Genomic DNA, 6154 nt, shown 5'->3' with positions numbered 1-6154 from the left:
TCTGTGTTTATCCTTCTCTTAATATGATATTTTCACGCTAATGGTCTTTATTGTTATTAGCGTCTACCCTTATGCAGGCCCTAACTTTAGCAGCTACAGGATTGAAAGGGGCCCTCAACAACACGCCCTCTGGCGGGCCCTTTCTACATCACAGGGCTCTCCTGTGGGGTTAGGCGGCAGCTGGGGTGGTAGTAGCAGTGTGCTGCTGTAATGAGCAGAGGTGGCTGAGTCTTGGAGCCACCATTCAAATGCCCCACAATGCTCCTGATGTGACATTGTTCCAGGGAATTGTCAGAAATTAAAATGGCAGCTCCCAGGCCCCCCATGGGGCCCAGCATTTAAATTTCCCACAGTGCCCAATGCTACATCAGGAGCACTGTGGGAAATTTAAATGGTAGCTCCAAGACCGAACTGCCCACAAAGGGAAATTGTTTAAACATAGAGAGAGGGCAGGACAGGCGCCATAGGTGAGCCCTGCCTGGGTCCAAGGAAGCTGTGTGTTGACACAGCTGCCTGGGCCTCTTAGCAGGGGCTGGGGCATTTCAGGTTTTAATAGGGAACAGGCAAGCTCATTTCAGGGTGACGGTGGAAACAAGATTCACAACCAAGTTCAGAGGCCTGCTGTTGAATGCAATCAGGATTAAATTGTAAAAAAAAAAACCCTCTGGAGTAGTTTAAGTATTTGTTGTGGTTATGTTTTATACTTCATATAGGTGCTTTCCAAGTCTTGTACCTGTAGTCTTAAAAGGGGAGGGGGAGTGTGCCCCGTGCTCCCCAACAGGCACCCCTTATTTATTGGACTTCTAACCTGCCCCACCTCAAGAGCTCAACTAATTATTCCATCCTATTTCCCCCCTGTCTGACCCCCAAAAGGCAGCTTGTTTAAAAAAACCTGCAAGATCTCAAGTTTCTCAATGGAAGTTTTGATGCCAAAAACAGGACCTTTCCCCAGAGGCAGCGGGGAAGCAGCCACTGTTTGAGTGCTTTGCATCTACAACAGATTAAAAGCATTAGATTGTCAGTTTTCAATTAAATCTGGGGTCCGGTTCATTTATTACACTGGCAGCGGAAAAGGGTTGTATAATTGAAAGCAGTTAAGTCATATGAGAAAAAGCTTCACGCAAACACCTTCGTGCATGGAACGGCGACCATGTGGTTCAGTTTATCCTCTTTTTCCGGGGCCTTTAGGCTTATGGTTGAATACTGAGATTTTGTGTGTTGTTGTTTTAGTTTTCTATCCCTCACTCATAATAAATAATTTTGAAAAATGTGGTAACTTGCCATAATGAATAGTAAATTAGGAGGCAAAATTGTTATTAAGTTATTCTTTCAAACGTAATTATTTCCAGACTCATTTAAAAATTATTCAGGCACTAATTCAGTGGGCATGATCTTCTGGTGATTTCAATGGGAGACAGTTGAGCAACTGCTTAGCCCATCCACTAAAATCAATGTCTCTTCGATGTGCTTAACTGTAGCTGGCCGGAATATTTGAGGTTAATGATTCCAGAACATCACAGGACAAGAGAACACTTGTGGTGTGGTACTTACAATGCAATTTTATGCATATCTACTCAGAGGTAAGCCACAATGAGTTCCCTGGGGCTAACTCCCAGTTAGATGGATATGGCATTGCAGCCTGAACCTCAAAAAGTTTACATAACTGATATGCAAATTATGTTAAATAATTAAAGTAATAATTAACATTCCAGTTTTGCTTTTTATTGTTTAGCCCAGCCTTCCGCATCTTGGTGTCCTCCAGATGTTTTGGACTTCGACACCCATCAACCTCAGTCAGCTGAGGCTGGACAAGAAGTATGGAGGCTGTAGTCCTGAACACCTGGAGGATTGGGGAAGGCTGGTTTAGCCATTACACATAAAATGAAAAGGAAAATTAGGCATGGTTCATAAGCTCATAACATATTTCCATTTTGGCCTCTCATGCCAAACCTGACGGAGAGTTAGAAGCCTTTCCATGGCGAGTTAGATGCCATTTAAAAAAAATGCCAGGAGTTCCATTTGACTGAAGTTACTTATTATTAAGCCACTACAAGAAAAAGTCCCACCCAACTAACTTCCTTTTGCTTCTCAGCCTTCTGATTCGTCATGTACAAATTTAAATGAAAATAAACATCATGTTTAACAAATCTCCAAGGGTAATTCCACATTGATAAAAGATAATTATGGTGCCTGCTTACTCTAAACCTCTCTTAACCACACCTGAAGGGGTACTTTCCTCTGGTGCTGCTGCCTTCCCTCCATTTAACTACAGTGTGGTGGGTTCCATAAAGGGGCTTTGTAATTTGTGTGATACAGTCATACTCTTTTATTTCAATTTTATTTATTTTTTAATAAGTCATTATGCTGATGTCATCTGTGGTTTGCACTTTTGTGGATCCTACATGTTTGAAACAGATATGTTAAGTGTGTCCTTATTAGTAAAAATAGCAAAGAGTCTTGTGGCACCTTAAAAACTTACAGATTTATTCTGGCATCAGCTTTTGTGGAGGCTGTCAACTTCATCATCTGCAACAGACTAACATGGCTGCCCCTCTGGAACTTATTAGTAAAGACACAGGCCCAGTTTGCATGATTATAGGGGTGGTTGAACCACAATGGCTTGTTAACCACCTTGCACATGCCAGTTGTGTGCTGGTCGCATGTTGGCTGATTTGCATAATTACCCTCACCAGGCACAGCTTCTCCTGTCATCCGAACCTGGCAAGGATGGGTTGTTTGGGTGGTTAACAAACCACCCAGAATCCTCAGCCTCTGTGTAGGGTTGTGGGGTGGTTTGTTAACCATCCCAACAAGCCACTCTTGCTGGGTTCAGATGACATGAATAGCTGCGGTGATGGGAGCTTGGATTGGCAACCTGGCGCCCATAGGTGCAACCACCCACCGTGGCTAATAAACCCTGGTGCACTGTGGTGATCGTTGCAACAAGTGACAGTATCCTTACTTGGTTCATCTTTAATAGCGTTTCAGAGGAAGTTCAGAATTGCTGTCTCTGTATTGTGCGCAATGAACTTCACTGACATTACCCTGACACCTTGGCTCAAGAATGCATTTTGGTTTCGGAAGGCACTGTCGGAAAAACTGCCAGGAACAACATTAAGGCTTGAACCACCATAGAAGCACAGAAGCCACAGAATAGACCTGCTTAGATGTAAGAGGACTTGTTTCCTATGACTGTGGAAAACATGAAAAAGTCTGCCTTGATTGCCATACCACCACCACTCAGCTGAATAACCCATGGGATACCTTTGAATGGTCAAAACCCTGGTGAGAAAAAAGATCCAATCCTGAAGCATCCCCACCTCCCAGCCAGGTCAAGCACTACCTAAGCACTCCTGTTGACACCTTTTGTTTTAAATATTGTGCTACTCTGTATTGCCAGCTAGTGGTAAATTAATTGAAGGGCAGGGAGCCTCCCTGAGTTTCTTTTCATTTGCAGGAACCAAACTATTGTTCCCTTTGTTTTGACCATTTTTGGTACAGCCTCTGAGCCATTGAGCTCTGTGTTCCCTTTGTTTCGAATTAGGGTTTGAAACTACTAGGGTTATAGGGAACTGCCTTGGTGTTCAGCAGCCAGTGGGTTGTTATATTGTGCAAACCAGGTCACTGTTAATTCCTTTTGCTCGGGCATCCTGCAGGCTGGTGAGTCAGGGCTGGGAATATCCAATTGCCTTTAATATATCTGGTGAACCTTTCCTAACACAATTCTCTGTTCTACTCCAGTGCCTATACCACGTTTCCAGGACCCTGGTATTCCCTTTGTGCTTTCTGATTGAACCACCTTATTGCCGTGTTTGCCCAGAGAGATCCGTTATTTTGTTTATTCTGGCCTTCCCCTGACTATGTTTACTGGACTGTTCTGCTCTGTAGTTGCAGTTATTCTTAGGTGTTTAGTAATGTTTTATTGCTGGTGTCCGTTGTTTTATGAATGTCTGCTGCCTTATTACTGTATTGGGTTTTTATTATAAGAATTTTAATGTTGTAAGCTGCCTTGCTTCTGCCCTGAGAGGTGGCATAGGACTATTATAAATACATACATACATACATACATACATACATACCAGGAATGGTCACGCTAGTTAAAGTGCCCATTGAGTTCCAAAGCCAGGTTCCATATGCGCAGAAACATAGTTTGATCGGCAAGGCCATGCAAGCACCCTGCAACCTCCATTTGAGTTGTCATCTTTGAGCCCAAGGGAGATGATCAAGAAATGAGGCTAAGGTGTTGGGAAGTGGCCACTCAAAACTTGATCTGAATGCGCAGTCTTTAAAGTCTGTTGGAAACTCTAAAGAGAAGTACATTGGCAAGGCTCGCTATCAAACCTCCCAACTCCAACCATGTCACACCCCTGATCCTCTGCAGCATTGGAGAAGCAACAGCCATGGAAAGCTCCGTGGGGGCTGAAAGGGGGAACCTGATCTCTCCTATGGCCCCCAGGACACTGTCCCAGGTCCGTAGAATTACAGGCTTGATAATCAAAGCTTAAAATAGTTTCTCCATAAACTGTAAAAAAAGAAAAGTGCATGCTTTCTTTGTTTAGTCATGGCAAACTGGTGACAGGAACCACATCTGTTGGAGAGTAGTGGTTCCTCCTTTCAGTCCCTTAATACTCCCTCATATATGCAACTTTCCCAAATGAGCAAGGCCCTATGAACTGGCATATGACAAATGAACAGGCAGGACCACAAGCTCATCACAGAGGGCGGCAAACCTTCCCTACAGAAGACACTTCAAGTATAGGGGCCTTTCTAAATACAACAAACAAATCTAAACTTGACAGTGTAGGGCTTGTTCATCTGCCAGCAAACAGGAAAAAAAGAAGCAAAACATTCACTGAGGCTGCAATCCTTGATACACATTAAGAGCAATCATATGCATGTTTATTCAGAAGTAAGTTCCATCATATAACCTATTGTGTTTGGGATTGCAGCCTTAGTCCCATTGAATTCAATGATATTTCTTGTGAGTAAATGCATAGGATTGAGTTGTAAAATGACTGAGGAACAAGCTGCCTTCCCCCACGCAAACTTCATGATATCTCTTGTCTGGATCAAGCTATATTCTACTTGCACAAAAATGGAGGCTGTTTCTTCCACATGATGTTGGATATGAAAGCGCTTTACTTCTGGTTAAAGAAATCCTTGAAATGTGTCATCTCAACAAACAAACAAATTAAATGCATTTGTCTTACTTTAGTGCGGGAATTTGAGCTTATGGTAGTACGAAAATGTTGCTTTGCATTTAAAAATAGAATGCTATCCAATTCCATTTGCTCCCTCTACAACCAGAGACAATGGCACTAAGCATGGTAATCAAGGGACTAAAGATCTAATAATCATGTAACAGGCAATGCAAGCTTCACTGCAATGGTCCAGAATTGGATTAGTGTGACTTCAGGACACTGTTGGAAGTGCCTCGCCCAGGAGCTGTCTGCATGATTGCCTTTCTGTGTCAGCACTTTCTTGCTAAGTGGAAAATGCAGGAAGAAATCTTGCAAAAATATGTGCGTTTCTGGCAACTTTTTTCATGCAGTGCATGATTAACTTATGGAATGCAAGAAATGGTGTTGGCTGCTAGCGTAGGGACGGTCTAGATGGAAGGAGACCCATTTGTTTATACACAGGTCTGCCCCAATCTCATACAATACAGGAGTGGGGGGGATGATTGTTAGAACAAAACTGGCATGTGGGAGAGGGGAACTACCCTTGCCCCTAGCCCGCTACTTACCTCCCTTTAGCCTTCTCTCCTCCAGCACTTTACTCTCAGCCAAGCTAATTTCAGTTACTGGAGCTGACTCACCTGGGGGACATGCCACAGGGAAGTAAGATACAAGCGGGGGACAGACGGACGGACGTTTTAGCACCGCCAGTGCATTCTTTTGGCTCTAAGACATGGGCCCTTACCCAGTGCTGGCAATCTGCCAGTGCTAAGCATGTTGCGCTAGCGGGAACTACTGCTAGTGTATCGAGAAGATAGCGCTTGAAAGAGCACCCCAGGAAACTACTCGAAGCAACTGTTTTCGGAACAGGACAAGTCAGCAGAGCTCTCTTCCGTGAGCTCTGCTGATCTGCCCAATTCCAGAAGCGGCAGTTTGGGGCGGTGTCCTGGGTTGTGCTAGCAAGCACTAGCTTCCCA

Source organism: Heloderma suspectum, chromosome 3, assembly GCF_057233095.1.
Source record: "Heloderma suspectum isolate Gila_16-S chromosome 3, 16-S_ref, whole genome shotgun sequence".
NCBI lineage: Eukaryota > Metazoa > Chordata > Lepidosauria > Squamata > Helodermatidae > Heloderma > Heloderma suspectum.
The sequence above is the reverse complement of the archived record's forward strand: the minus strand, read 5'-3'. Positions refer to the sequence as shown.